Source organism: Sebastes fasciatus, chromosome 24 (assembly GCF_043250625.1).
Source record: "Sebastes fasciatus isolate fSebFas1 chromosome 24, fSebFas1.pri, whole genome shotgun sequence".
In the NCBI taxonomy this organism is placed as follows: domain Eukaryota; kingdom Metazoa; phylum Chordata; class Actinopteri; order Perciformes; family Sebastidae; genus Sebastes; species Sebastes fasciatus.
Window position 1 is genome coordinate 13,940,091 of NC_133818.1, and position 15,842 is coordinate 13,955,932.

General features: G+C 40.3%; 1 pseudogene; it reads left to right on the forward strand.

Annotated features, from left to right (window-relative positions):
• Positions 1 to 1,184: 1,184 nt before the first annotated feature.
• Positions 1,185 to 15,842, forward strand: part of LOC141763250 (uncharacterized) — a 32,588-nt pseudogene continuing 17,930 nt past the window's right edge.

A 15,842-nucleotide genomic window follows, 5' to 3' on the forward strand; every position in this document is an offset into this window, starting at 1 on the left:
TCTCGACTCGGCTGCCGCAGAGCAGTTTTCCCCTTTCGCCAACTTTTCCTTTGTCTGGGACGGGTTTCCCAAGTGTAAGCGACTTGTCAGCGGGTCCTCCCTGTTTGTAGAAACACAAAAGGAGAGATTTGCAGCATTAAAAAGGTAGACACTTTAATTCTAGTCCCTGTTAATTTATAAGATTTTTACCAAGTGTCAAGTTACAAAGAGATGTCACGTTAATAGCGATTGGTCACATTAGGGTTTACAAAGTTAGGAAAGCAATGTTTAAGTCAAACCTGGATCGGCGCATCGGTAAGCAAGGTATATAAAAAGTCCAGTGCACACCCTCCACAATAAAAGAACAAAACATAAAGACCAAATAATGAGAAAACTAAAACCAGTGGTATCAAAACAATAAGTTACTACACATAAGCCAAAAGGGAACAATATAAGGTGTGGGAAAAGGTGCACCAAGCTGTTGCCTTACGGAGTTAAAAAAGCCTTTTTGTAAATTATGGAATAGCTTTTCACATCTATCAATCTATCAAAGTCGCTTAAAGGGTCATTTAATTGCTGTCTTGTAATTGCTTTTCCCCATGTTGTCCATGTATCTGTTTTTATGTTTTTTATTTTTTCCCACTCATAATGTTGTTTGGTTACGATTGCCCAGAAGTCATTATAGATATTTAAATCAACATCCTCCTCACAAACACTAACCATACACTTCCACGCAACACACACACACACACACACACACACACACACACACACACTTATCTTTTTTGATATATTTACTGTATTGTTATTATATATATATATAAGGCCAGTGGGTTTTTTGCCTCTTCCTTCACTGTATATTATTCATTTATTTTTTTGTTATGTTGTATAGTCTGAAATTATGCAAAACAAATAAATAAATAAACAAACACACAGTGCTGATTTGCATCTCAAATTACTTTTCAGGTTCCCAGCTTTCAGATGATGTACACCATTTCTACGGGACATCTACTGTTGACCTGCTATCTCCCCTTAAAGACCCCCTGTACCCTCCTAAAAAAGACTAAAACTGGCCTATTTGTGGGTCTCAGAGGGTTAATTCAGCCTGTTCCAGCCAAGAGAGATTCTTATGAACACGTCATGTTAAATGGCTGTGAACACACCCACAGTCACAGATGAACTCACCTGATATCCTGTAAATCCAGTGATCCAGGCTCATGAGAAAAGGGGAGGGAAACTTCCATTTTGAGTCAACGGCACAGAGAGGTGACAACTGAAGACTGAAGCAGGGTAAGTGTTAATCCTATATTTCATTATTTCACTGTCAAAGTCTCTTGAGTCAGTTTTCTCCCTGTGGACGGAACTCAACAATTTGATTAATCTGTGAACACAAAGTCGTGACAGGTTGAATAATGCTCATTAAAACTGCCGTAACCCAAGAAAACAAGCAGAGATCTAAAGAAAAGTGACCAGGTGGAGTGCCGGGTGGTTTTATTGTACTGTATACTTTGTGTGTGTGATAGAGAGAGAGGTTGTGTGTTTATTTTGTGTTCTCTCAGTCTTGCCTGTGTCCTTTACATGTTTACGATCAATGTTGAATGTTTAACCTCTCAGACTGACTTCAGATCAGAAGATGAGTGACTGTGTGGAGGAAGAGGAGGACAGAGCAGAGTCTCTAGTCTCTGGCTGTCTGTCTATGAAGAGTGATCAGTCTATAGAAATACCTCTATGCTTCAGTAATGAACCTGGACCCTCAGAGTCAAAGTAAGAGAGCTGCTACTAACTCATTTATAGAACTCATTTTCACTTTCCTCTACCAATACTGTTTTCTGTTGATTTTGTGTTTCTATTTTAAAGTTTCTACTAAAATGTATTTGCTAACTAAAGCTGAACAAATGTTTCTTGACACAAAGAGAATTAAAGCCCCCCCCCTCCAGCCAGTTTTACTTCCTGTGTTTTGGTTAAATTAGAATGGAGATGTGGTTAATAGTCAGACTCAACTCATCACTACGGCAACCTGTTGCATCGTTTTTCAACCCAGTTTAGATGAATTTACTGTTTATCAGCCCACAAATGAGACAAGAATTAGCTCAACACACCGACTCTCTCTCGCTCTCTTCTTCACCATCTGGGAAGATACAGAATGATATAAAAACAAAATGATTCCATGCCAATGCCATGATTTTGTTGATTGTGTGTTTTTTACATTACATTTTTACGTTTTAGTGTCAAAATATTGATTTCTTAATTAAGTAGCTGTAATAAGCGGGATAATGTACAGCTAGCGGGTCATTGTTGTGAAAGAATCCCCTTCAGGGCGATGACCGGCTCGCTGTACTTTATCCCATACTTATTGACAGTAGCAGTAGTTTGTGTATTTAGAAACTGAAATGTCTTTGTCATCAGAGAATTTATCAAGGATTAATGTGATGTGAATAAAATCATCTTGGTGTTTGCAGAGTCCAGTACAGACCGAGAGCAGAGTCTCCAGTACCCAGCTGTCTGTCTATGAAGAGTGACCAGTCCAAACGTCGTCCTCTACTCTTCAGTAATGAACCTCGACCCTCAGACACAAAGTAAGAGACTGTTTTTACTGTGTGCTGACCTGTTCTGAACTATTCAAAATCTGAAAGAATGTGCTTCAAATGTGTAATTCATTTTCTCACATTAGTCCTCAAAATACTGTGTTGGTTTGACTTCTCCTAAAATCAGCTGTTATGACAGCTTCTTTGAAGTGGGGTTGTACGTATACTCCCGTGTTCTGGGAAGTAAAATGACTGCTTTTGTGAATGGAGTCTGGTGGCTTTGAAGAGAGCGATAAAACAGCTCCAGTTCCCCGTCAGAAAGGGCTGTCTGACGGCGAGGTAAAGCGGTGGTGGACGGGAGCAGCAGAAAAACGTAATTTTGCCACATAGGAAAAAAAATATATCCGTTTAAGTGTACACTATATTTTTTATATTTTCTCTGCTTTACCTCGCCATCAGACAGCCCTTTGTAACGGGGAACTGAAGCTGTTATATCACGGTCTTCAAAGCCACGAGACCCCATTCACAAAAACAGTAATTATACCTCTCAGAACACAGGAGTTGCTGGTCTACCGCTGCATCCATCGATTAGTTAGTTTGTGTTATTGTGTGACTTTCTGGTCTGAACTAACGTGGCGTCCACAGCAGTACATCGCTTAGCTTCATGCAGGTACTCCTGTCTGCTTCTCCTGACTGGGAGCACGCCGACCATCATCTAAGTTACTGTATTAATACACTGACTATAAGGATGTATATGTACTGTACATGTAGCAGTTTCATCATGTAGACATGTAGAACGTTTTTAGAAGGGCTTTAAGGGAAAATAGCATTTTGATCCTAAAACATTCGTACGTAGTGGTCAGATGTGAATACATAAGGAACACCACTGGGAAGATACAGAATGATATAAAAACAAAGTTATGCCATGCCAATGCCATGATTTAGTTGATTGTGTGTTTCTATATTAAATTTCTACTAAAATGTATTTACTAAGTGAAGTTTTCACACATTTTCGTGACACAAAGAGACTTCATTTGTTCATTCTTCCTCTTTATATCTGTGACAGCTGTCAGTCACCCAGAACAGCTGTAATCTAAGAGGACTAATACAAACTTTTAAACCAAATTATTGACAGTAGCAGTAGTTTGTGTATTTAGAAACTGAAATGTCTTTGTCATCAGAGAGTTTATCAAGGATTCATGTGATGTGAATAAATTCATCTTGGTGTTTGCAGAGTCCAGTACAGACCGAGAGCAGAGTCTCCAGTACCCAGCTGTCTGTCTATGAAGAGTGACTGGTCTAAAGATTCTCCTCCATACTTCAGTAATGAACCTGGACCCTCAGACACAAAGTAAGAGACTGTTTCTACTGTGCACTGACCTGATGGATGATGATGCATTGAGGATGAAGACAAAATGTTCTGCTAAAAGATTTATATTCCTGATGCAGAACTATTAGTGCAGATACTGTTTCATACTAAGATAGATCTTAGTCTGGGTTTTAGAGCCACAAACTACTGATTGTATTTCTGTAACAAAACACCTGAGAACCTCCATTTCACTATTTACACTTCATGAAAATATTCATATTTTTGCCTGAGGGTTGAAGTCGCTGTAAAGATTTACAACTATTCAAAATCTGAAAGAATGAGCTTCAAATGTGTAATTCATTTTCTCACATTTGTCTTCAAAATACTGTGTTGGTTTGATTTGTCCTAAAATCAGCTGTTATGACAGCTTTTTTGAAGTGGGGTTGTACGTATACTCCCGTGTTCTGAGAGGTAGAGAGGTAGAGAGGAAGAGAGCGATGTAACAGCTTCAGTTCCCTGTCAGAAAGGGCTGTCTGACGGCGAGATAAAGCAGCTGTGGACGGGAGCAACAGAAAAACGTATTTTAGCCCCCTAAAAAAACCAAAAAATATCTATGTAAGTGTACGCTATATTTAGAATATTTTTCTCTGCTTTACCTCGCCATCAGACAACCCTGTCTGACGGGGAACTGACGCCGTTATAACGCTGTCTTCAAAGCCACCAGACTCCATTCACAAAAACAGTAATTTTACCTCTCAGAACACAGGAGATGCTGGTCTACCGCTGCATCCATCGGTTAGCTAGTTTGTGTTATTGTGTAACTTTCGGATCCAAACTGTGTTAACGGTTTGAGTTTGTTCTTTAAATAACTATTCATGTCAAATATGGTGAAGGGAATTTAAGCCCACTTACTAATGATTCAGAGCTTGCAGTTGAAAGTTTTGGATCATTAGTAAGTGGACCGTTGACCTTAGATTTTGACATGTCTTCACAGGAAGAGGAAGAAAAGTGATGTCTCTGTGAAGAAGCAGCTGTCCGGCTGTGCTTTGTGTCAGGACGTCCTGAAGGATCCAGTCTCTACCAGCTGTGGACACTGGTTCTGTAGACAGTGCATCACCTCACACTGGGACCAGTCTGCTTCATCAGGAGACTCCTCCTGTCCCCAGTGTGGAGAAAGATCCAGAACAAGAGCTGGACTGCAGCCAGCCGGTCAGACCAGCACTGTACAAAGTAAGACTCGACATCTGTCTGCTGACGTCTCCATGTCTGAAAACACTATTTGTTGTTTTACTACATAAAGTCATAAAAGTCTCACCCGGTCCTGCAAGGACACTAGGGGACGCGCTGCTCCACTCAGCTGGCCGTTCAAGGCATAGACATACTGTATATACATACGCCAACGTTGACGTACGATACAGAGGTCAATGCGGTGTCTATGTATATATGTCTGAGTCAAGCGGTGACGTTGAATGCACCTGATTGGTTCCTGGTTTTTATGCTTGCCGTTTCAAACTGGAAACAACATGGCATTCTGCCCATAAACTTTCTGTTATTCCTTATAAACAATCCACCAAAATCTACTTCTGAAAACATTTTAAGCGAGATATAGGCTATGCCACTGCTGAATCTCATTTTATTTTAGAACTAGATCTCCTAGTTTGACAGCTTGACAGTTTTTTGAGCCGACGCATCGCGCTGGACGGGCTCATGTGCATAAAAGACTGGTTCCCGCTTTTTCATTTTGAAAGAGCAACGGCCAATGAGGAAACTCGGACACTCGGCCGACCATTCGTGTAACTTCATCACTCATTCATTGACAGACTTTTGCGGTTGTAGGGCTGGCCCTCTGCGGTCCAGCCAAAAAGACCGCACAAGGGAGAGGGCGATCAGTAGAAGAGAGACAAAGAGACGTAGTGTGGCGGTGATGTGAATGAGAGAAAGAAATGTTATTTTCTGATTGTCTCACGGCATTAACGTTCTAAAGCAGAAACAAATAACCCTTAAGTACTCAACATGATTTACTATGGAGACGGACGCTCTTAGTTTCATTTTACTCCTGCTTTTTATTCATTACATCCAACGTGCATCAGTAAATGTCGTCACAGTGAGATAAAACCTAATGTTTATTATTTAACTGCAGGCGGCAGAGTGTGTTTACTGCTGCGACCACCAACAACCCTTGTCACATGTTATGTTGCTTTTTCGTACATCAGCGGACTAATTTGCTGAATCTTCAAAGGTCTTTAGACCCAAGGAAACACAGACAACGGGACTGAAGGAACCTTTTAGTTCCTTAAAAGTAGTAGGACTAAAACAGGTCTACACAACAAGATATGAACATATTCTACATTATTTGATGAGTGGATCAGTTTTAAATATTACAGTGAGGAAGGAACAGACACAGTGAGCTGTTTACATGAAGAGCTGCAGACGGAGAGCTGAGGCTCCGCCTCCTCTGCTGTCAATCACTCATGTTCACCGATTTAGAGAAAAAGGAGCATTTCTGATGCTTCCACAAAAACTGGACTGTTTTAAACCTTTACTCGTTTTGTATTGACTTTATATTGATCACTTCAATATTGGCAATGAAAATAATAAGCAGATTGTCAAATTTTCTTTATTTTGTCTCAAACTTGTTTTCCTTCCCTTTCAGCAGATAGCGGTCTGCAGGAGGTTGTAGATGAACATAAGATCAGTCTGAGGAGGAGATGTGAATGTGTGACTGAAGGAACTGATGAAACAGGAAGTGGAACCCTCCTCAACAGGATCTACACTGAGCTCTACATCACAGAGGGACAGAGTGAAGAGGTTAATACTCAACATGAGGTGAGGCAGCTTGAGACAGCTTCCAAGATGAACACCCTCCGTGACGCTCCAATCAAGTGCCAGGACATCTTTAAAGCCTTACCTGACCAACGGGGACACATCAGAGTCGTTCTGACGAACGGCGTCGCTGGTGTTGGAAAAACCTTCTCAGTGCAGAAGTTCACTCTGGACTGGGCAGAGGGTTTGGAAAACCAAGATGTCCGTCTGATCGTTCCGCTTTCGTTCAGGGAGCTGAACTTGATCAGAGATGAGCAGTACAGTCTTCTCATGCTGCTCCATGATTTCCATCCAACATTACAGAAGGTCACAGCAGAGAAGCTCGCTGTCTGTAAAGTTCTGTTCATCTTTGACGGCCTGGATGAAAGCAGACTTTCACTGGATTTCAAGAACAATGAGGTTGTGTCTGATGTCACCCAGAAGTCATCAGTCAACGTGCTGTTGACAAACCTCATCCAGGGGAATCTGCTTCCCTCAGCTCTCGTCTGGATAACTTCCCGACCTGCAGCAGCCAATCAGATCCCTCCTGCATGTGTTGACAGGGTAACAGAAGTATGAGGCTTCACTGACGCCCAGAAGGAGGAGTACTTCAGGAGGAGAGTCAGTGATGAAGAGCAGTCCGTCAGAATCATCTCACACATCAAGACATCCAGGAGCCTCCACATCATGTGTCTAATCCCAGTCTTCTGCTGGATTACTGCTACAGTTCTGGACCACATGTTGACTACAGACCAGAGAGGAGAGCTGCCCAAGACCCTGACCGACATGTACTCACACTTCCTGTTGGTTCAGACAAAGAGGAAGAAGCAGAAGTATGGTGAGGGACATGAGACGAGTCCACAGGAGCTGATGGTGGCTGACAGGGAAGTTCTTCTGAAGCTGGGGAGGCTGGCGTTTGAACATCTGGAGAAAGGAAACATCATGTTCTACCAAGAAGACCTGGAGCGGTGTGGTCTGGATGTCACAGAGGCCTCGGTGTACTCAGGAGTTTGTACAGAGATCTTCAAAAGAGAGTGTGTGATCTTCCAGAAAACAGTCTACTGCTTTGTTCACCTGAGCATTCAGGAGTTTCTGGCTGCAGTCTACATGTTCCACTGTTACACAAACGGCAACACAGATGTACTGGAGGCCTTCCTGGGAGAAGAATATGTTCATTCAACCCTGGATGTCTTCCTGATTGGAGCCATGGAGAAATCCCTTGATAGTAAAAATGGCCACCTGGACCTGTTTGTTCGCTTCCTTCATGGCCTCTCTCTGGAGTCCAACCAGAGACTCTTAGGAGGTCTACTGGGTCAGACAGACAACAGTCCAGAAATCATCCAGAACACCATCTACAACCTAAAAAAGAAGAAGACCAATACCTCTCCTGACAGAAGCATCAACATCTTCCACTGTCTGACGGAGATGAACGACCACTCAGTACATCAGGAGATCCAAGAGTTCTTAAAGTCAGAGGACAGATCAGAGAAGAAACTCTCAGAGATCCACTGCTCAGCTCTGGCCTACATGCTGCAGATGTCAGAGGAGGTTCAGGATGAGTTGGACCTGAAGAAGTACAACATAACACCAGAGGGACGACTGAGACTGATTCCAGCTGTGAGGAACTGCAGAAAAGCTCTGTAAGTCCAGATGTGATTAACTTTATAGATCAGTGTAGATAAGTAATTTAGTTCTTCAAATATATACACTATAAATTATTCTTAAAATAAAATATTCTCATAAGTGTTCCACGTGTTTATTACATTAATATTATTATTATTATTATTATTTTGTCACAGAAGTTCTTGAGCTGTTTCAAATGTTGAGTTAAAAATGTTTCAGTAGTTTGTGTTTCTAGCTGTCAAGTTAATGAACACTTATTCTATTTCTGATAATTGTTATATTTTACAGTTTTTTCTTATTTATCTTTTTGGGGTGATGGAGACGACATGTGAACCTGGTAAAACAAATGACAAAAACAAAAGATCAGCTGTCTGGTGGAGCGCTGGGTTTAACCGGTGTAACGACAGCAACAGAACGTTTGCTGATCCGGCGGGGAGTCGGGGCGGTCCTAGGATTAATGCCCGGTTCTGGGGTTTGCTTTCAATAGGCCTTGCACCACATAACACGTTACCTCGTGTTTTTGGGCTCATCTCTTTCGTTGGCTTCAAATCCAAACTGTTGCCACAGTTTTAGTTTTCTTTGAGACCAGCTCTGCCATGTCTCGTCTGATCACCCCAAAAAACACATGAGCTTCCTAGTTGGTTTATAAACCAACATTATATCATAATATTACGTTAATCACATTGTCATATTGCTTATTAGTAATGCAATACAGGCTGGATTTAGCACTGCGTCTCTGTCGGCACAGGTTGTTGATGTAGGCTACTTTTTAATTTGCCAGAACGTGTCATAATGACAAAAGTTCTGCCGGTTAGCATAAAATCAACTTTCTCAACTATAATTATTACTTATTCACTGAGTTTTAAAAATGCTTTTCTAATCAAGAAGGCCTCATGCTAACTTTGTGGAGACAGACCTGGGATCAGATCACACTGACAGACTGGACATTAGGGAAGCCTCAATGTAACTACATGTTCTCTCTCTTCATCTGCAAGATTAAAGAAAAACAAAGATTAAAAGTCTGCAGGTTTGAGAGAGAGTGATGAGAATTATTGTTTCATGTCAAACAGTGAGATAAGATTAGCTGAACCACTGATGTGAGGAGCAAATGTTAATCAAAGAAGTATATATCAAACTGTTTAGTCATCAAATGCATGAAGTAAATATAAACTGTCCTCTTTCATAATAACATATTTTTAAATTTTTGTGTCATGCCAGACTTTCTAGCTGTGGACTCTCAGGTACTCACTGTGAAGTTGTGGCCTCAGTTCTGAAGTCCAACCCCTCCCATCTGAGAGAGCTGGACCTGAGTAACAACAACCTGCAGGTTTCAGAAGTGAAGCTACTTTCTGCTGGACTGGAGAGTCCAATCTGTAAACTGGAGAGTCTGAAGTCAGTTCACTGACTAGCTTATGTAGTTTGTACACACACTCTCTACACACTGGCTCTGCTCCAGATGGCTCTAGAGAGGGATATTCACGTTTTCACGTCGGCCACCGTAGCTCTCCAACACGCTTGGCACAGAGGAGAGGCTTCACCGCTAGATACCGCCAGATCCTACACACTGGACCTTTAACCACAGACCTTATTTCAGGCATCTAACTTAAAACCCATTGACTTCCAGATGAGGGAACAGGAAGTGCTAAAATACTAACAAATTTTGGGGTTTTAGGACTCATTCCTGTAGCGCTCTATTTGACATGTGGCTGTTGTTTGAAGACACACTTGAACAAATGTGGACCTTTCCTGTAAATGACATAAACCTACTAAGCTACCAGATACAGTAAGGAGAAGGCCATGTAATAAATTAAATAATGAAGTCCAACAAGTCTGATTTAATATTGATCCTGTAATTCCAGACTTGACAGAGATCAGCAACCTGTTATTGATGTGTGTTGACATGAACAGATGTATGAATGTTGTGGTGACATTTGGATGATGTCTGTAGAAGGCTGACATTATGATGATCCACAATAAGACAATGACAAAGTCACTCTACTCATTTAAGGGAAAAGATCATTGATTAGGACATAGTAATGTTGAGCTACACATTTAAAACCTGAACACATCTGATTGGATTATAAAGTGATTTTTATCTTCATCATTTATTCTTTATTCAGATTGATTTATGGCGGTTTGTCAGAGACCAGCTTTGCTATTCTGGCCTCAGCTCTGAAGTCAAACCCCTCCCATCTGAGATACCTGGAGCTGAGTGGAAATGAGCTAAAGGATGCAGGAGCAAAGCTCCTGAGTGGTTTTCTGGAGAGTCCACACTGTAGACTGAAGACTCTGAGGTCAGTTCACTGACTCTCTGTTACTGTTATAGATCTTATATGTTTAATTAACAATTGAACCTGATTTATGTGCAAACATAACTTACATCCATAAAGTTGTTATTGTCCTTTTGTTCATATTTTCATGTTTCTTGAACTAAATTTAGTCTGCAGTCACAAAAGACTTGTTTCTTAAAGACACTGTAGAAAATGTCCACTGTTGTTAAAGTAAATTAATGTATCATTTTTGGTAAATGGTCACATCTGGATACAGAGGATCCTCTGAACTAATACTCAGGTTTCCTACGCAGTATGGAAAAGTATGGAATTTGATTTTACTAATTTCCAGGTCTGGACAATTTCTAAAAATAAATAGATCATACAAGCAGAGTGTTTTTCACGGCGTTTAGAGCAGCCAGTGCATTTGGATGACGTCTGTAGAAGGCTGACATTATGATGATCCACAATAACACAATAACTAAGTCACTCTACTTATTTTAGGGAAAAGCTCATTGATTAGGACATAGTGATGTTGAGCTAGACATTTAAAACCTGAACACATCTGATTAGATCATAAAGTGATTTTCATCTTCATAATTTATTCTTTATTCAGATTGAGTGAGTGCAGTTTGAGAGAGACCAGCTGTGCTTCTCTGGCCTCAGCTCTGAAGTACAACCCCTCCCATTTGAGAGAGCTGGATCTGAGTAACAACAAGCTGCAGGATTCAGGAGTGAAGCTCCTGTGTGGTTTTCTGGAGAGTCCACACTGTAGACTGGAGACTCTGAGGTCAGAAACCATTTTTTACTTGTGTACTGAGATTAATACACTGCTCAAAAAAAATAAGGGAACACTTAATCATCACAGTATAACACTGGAGTGATTTTGAATATAATCCAGATTTTGGTTTCCTTTGACCGTTATGTTATTTTGTTCTCAACAAGTTATACAATGTACATCAGTAAAGATTTTCAACTTGAATAATTCGTTCATCAAGATCTGACGTGTAATTTAAGTGTTCCCTTAAAGGGACTATTTGTAACTTTCAGAAATGCTTGTTAAAAGTGACACCTGTGGCCGTTAAGTCAACGAAAGTCAGCGTTGGGCTCGCGCTTGCTCGCTCTGAATAGACATGAACGAGCATCACTCAAAACAGTGAGGCGACACACGTCAGCTAAAACCACAATATCACTATATTTCAGCTGCTTGGCAGTAATGTTAGCTGACCAGACAAAGGTCTCTCCATGAATCAATGCTGATCCTAGTGTTGGCTTTTCGCCCGGAGGCTGAAGCAGGAAGCGGGGCTGAAGCAGGAAGAGAAACGTTATCGTGTCCGACCGGGTGCTGGTGTCTCCCTGAGGCACCCGGTCAGAGACGATAACGTTTCTCGCTGCGGAGCCCCGTCACTTCACAAGACACGGGAAACCTCTGTTTTGTCTGGAGGAGCTGCAGCATTTATTTCTGCACTAACGTCCACTAATTCACTAGATATTCTCGGAGCTAAACTAACTCTTCTGCAGTGTGTAGTGTGCGCGCATGCACGTGTAGAGGTGGAGCGAGACAGCGAGAACGCGCGCGGTGTGTGAGTGAAGGCAAGCAGGCAGCGGAGCAGAGACTCCGGCCACACGCAAGCGCGTGCATGGGATCCCGACCCGGTAGATTTATACGTGTAAGAAGTAACAAACAGTCCCTTTAATTGTTTTGAGCAGTGTATGATGTTAAAGTTGTGTTGACACTAAACTGCAGACATAAGGCTGATATTATACTGATCCACGCTGAGTATCTTAATGCTGAGTACATTTTCTTCTTCGGTGGTTTAGTCCATTGACTGTGGCAGAGCAATGTTGAGCTTCACTTTTAAAACCTTAATATATCGCAACTCTTGACTTTTGTCTTGTTTCTTTTTTTTCCAAGAAAATGTCTTATGTCTTATCTTATATATCTTTTGTTCACATTTCCCCAAAATCCATCCTGATATCTTTGGAAACTTTTACATCTTGAGTTGAATCTTTAGTCAATTTCTGTGGGTTTTTATTTGTGTTTGGCTGCTCAACGTGAGTTTGTATCAATGGATCCACTGGTGGAGCTGTCAGAGTTTAAGAGTTGAAGTCACTACGTCGTTGTTGAAGTAGCAGTACGTTCTCATTAATATTAACGAGAGCTCTGTTTCACTTTTTGTATTTTACAGTTTTTAACCTGCATCCTGTTGGCTTCAGGTGTTTCGGAGTTCACATTTTCTGAACTTCTACGTTCTAAACCTTCTTCAGCTGTGAACAGATTATTAAACATTGAATGATTTCAAGCAGGAACGTTGTCTTCTAAAGTTACATAATTTATTCTTTATTCAGATTGATTTTCTGCAGTTTGTCAGTGATCAGCTGTACTCCTCTGGCCTCAGCTCTTAAGTCAAACCCCTCACATCTGAGAGAGCTAGAGCTCGATGGAAACAACCTGCAGGATTCAGGAGTGAAGCTCCTGTGTGGTTTTCTGGAGAGTCCACACTGTAGACTGGAGACTCTGAGGTCAGTAACCATTTTTTACTTCTGTACTGAGATTAATATGATGTGAAAGTTGTGGTGACACTAAACTGCAGACATAAGGCTGATATTATACTGATCCACACTGAGTATCTTAATGCTAAAGTACATTTTCTTCTAAGAGTGGTTTAGTCCATTGACTGCGGCAGAGCAATGTCGAGCTACACTTTTAAAACCTTAATATATCACAACTCTTGACTTTCATCATGTTTCTTTTTTTTTCCAAGAAATGATAATAAAAATACATAAATATGAAGATTAAATAAATAATCTCTATTTCAGCTATCAGACAATAACAAATATATTCAAAATTTGTTTTTTCTAAAAAACAATATGAAGCTTTGTGATGCTTATACTGGTTGAATATTTTAAACTGAAGATGCTTTGACTTTATGACTCCATTATTCCTAAAATATATATGTTGTCTTATCTTATATATCTTTTGTTCACATTTCCCCAAAATCCATCCTGACATATTTGACATCTTTGGAAACTTTGAGATCTCGAGTTGAATCTTGAATCCATTTCTGTGGTTTTTATTTGTGTTTGGCTGCTCAACATGAGTTTGCATCAATGGATCCACTGGTGGAGCTGTCAGAGTTTAAGAGGTGAAGTCACTACGTCGTTGTTGAAGTAGCAGCACGTTGTCATTAATATTAACGAGAGCTCTGTTTCACTTTTTGTATTTTACAGTTTTTAACCTGCATCCTGTTGGCTTCAGGTGTTTCGGAGTTCACATTTTCTGAACTTCTACGTTCTAAACCTTCTTTAGCTGTGAACAGATTATTAAACATTGAATAATTTCAAGCAGGAATGTTGTCTTCTAAAGTTACATCATTTATTCTTTATTCAGATTGAGGGGCTGCAGGTTGTCAGAGATCAGCTGTGCTCCTCTGGCCTCAGCTCTGAAGTCCAACCCCTCCCATCTGAGAGAACTGGATCTGAATAACAACATCCTGCAGACTCCAGGAGTGAAGCTCCTGTGTGGCTTTCTGGAGAGTCCACACTGTAGACTGGAGACTCTGAGGTCAGACACTATTTTTTACTTCTGTACTGAGATTAATATGATGTGAAAGTTGTGGTGACACTAAACTGCAGACATAAGGCTATATTATACTGATCCACACTGAGTATCTTAATGCTAAAGTACATTTTCTTCTCCGGTGGTTTAGTCCATTGACTGCGGCAGAGCAATGTCGAGCTACACTTTTAAAATCTTAATCTATCACAAGTCTTGACTTTTGTCATGTTTCTTTTTTTCCCAAGAAATGATAATAAAAATACATAAATATGAAAATTAAATAAATAATCTCTATTTCAGCTCACAGACAATAACAAATATATTAAGTATTTGCTTTTTCTAAAAATAAATATGAAGCTTTGTGATGCTTATACTGGTTTAATATTTTAAACTGAAGATGCTTTGACTTTATGACTCCACTATTCCTAAAATATATATGTTGTAAATGTCTTATCTTATATATCTTTTGTTCATATTTCCCCAAAATCCATCCTGACATATTTGACATCTTTGGAAACTTTGAGATATTGAGTTGAATCTTGAATCAATTTCTGTGGTTTTTATTTGTGTTTGGCTGCACAACATGAGTTTGTATCGATGGATTCCCCGGTGGAGCTGTCAGAGTTTAAGAGGTGAAGTCATTGAGTCTTTATTGAAGTAGCAGCACGTTGTCATTAATATTAATGAGAGCTCTGTTTCACTTTTTGTATTTTACAGTTTTTAACTTGCATCCTGTTGGCTTCAGGTGTTTGGAGTTTACATTTTCTAAACTTCTGCGTTCTAAAACTTCTTCAGTTCTGAACACATTATTAAACATTGAATGATTTCGAGCAGTGACGTTGTCTTCTAAATTTACATAATTTATTCTATATTCAGTTTGAGTAGCTGCAGTTTGTCAGGGATCAGCTGTGCTCCTTTGGCCTCATCTCTGAAGTCCAACCCCTCCCATCTGAGAGAGCTGCAGCTGGGTGGAAACGAGCTGAAGGATTCAGGAGTGAAGCAGCTGTGTGGTTTTCTGGAGAGTCCACACTGTAGACTGGAGACTCTGAGGTCAGTTCACTGACTCTCTGTTACTGTTATAGATCTTATATGTTTAATTAACAATTGAACCTGATTTATGTGCAAACATAACTTACTTCTATAAAGTTGTTGATGTCCTTTTCTTCATATTTTCATGTTTCTTGAACTAAATTTAGTCTGCAGTCACAAAAGACTTGTTTCTTAAAGACACTGTAGAAAATATTCACTGTTAGTTGTTAAAGTAAATTAATGTTTATCATTTTTGGTAAATGGTCACATCTGGATACAGAGGATCTTCTGAACTAATACTCAGGGTTCCTACGCGGTATGGAGAAGTATGGAATTTGATTTGACCAATTTCCAGGTCTGGATGAGTATGGAAAAAAGAAAAGAGAGAATGGAAAAGCATTTCTGTTTCCAGACTGTTGCCCCTATTCTGCTTTCTAAGATATCAAATTCCGAATTACTAAAAATAAATAGATCCTACAAGCAGAGTGTTTTTCACGGCGTTTGGAGCAGCGAGTGCAGCCAAAATGTTTACTACTATGTGAGAAAGCGCGGGCCAGAGTCAGCTTGATCTCGTTGAAAGCTAAGCAAGAAGTAGGCTCTGACTGAACGCACGCTCCTACAGAGCTTGGCTCAGTTATTTACATCATGAACGTGTGGGCAATGGATCAGCATTCATGTTGCGCCCCCTCGTCAGTACCCAGGTCCGCCTGGGGAAGCCAATGATCTTACCAGCTGACTAAATTCCA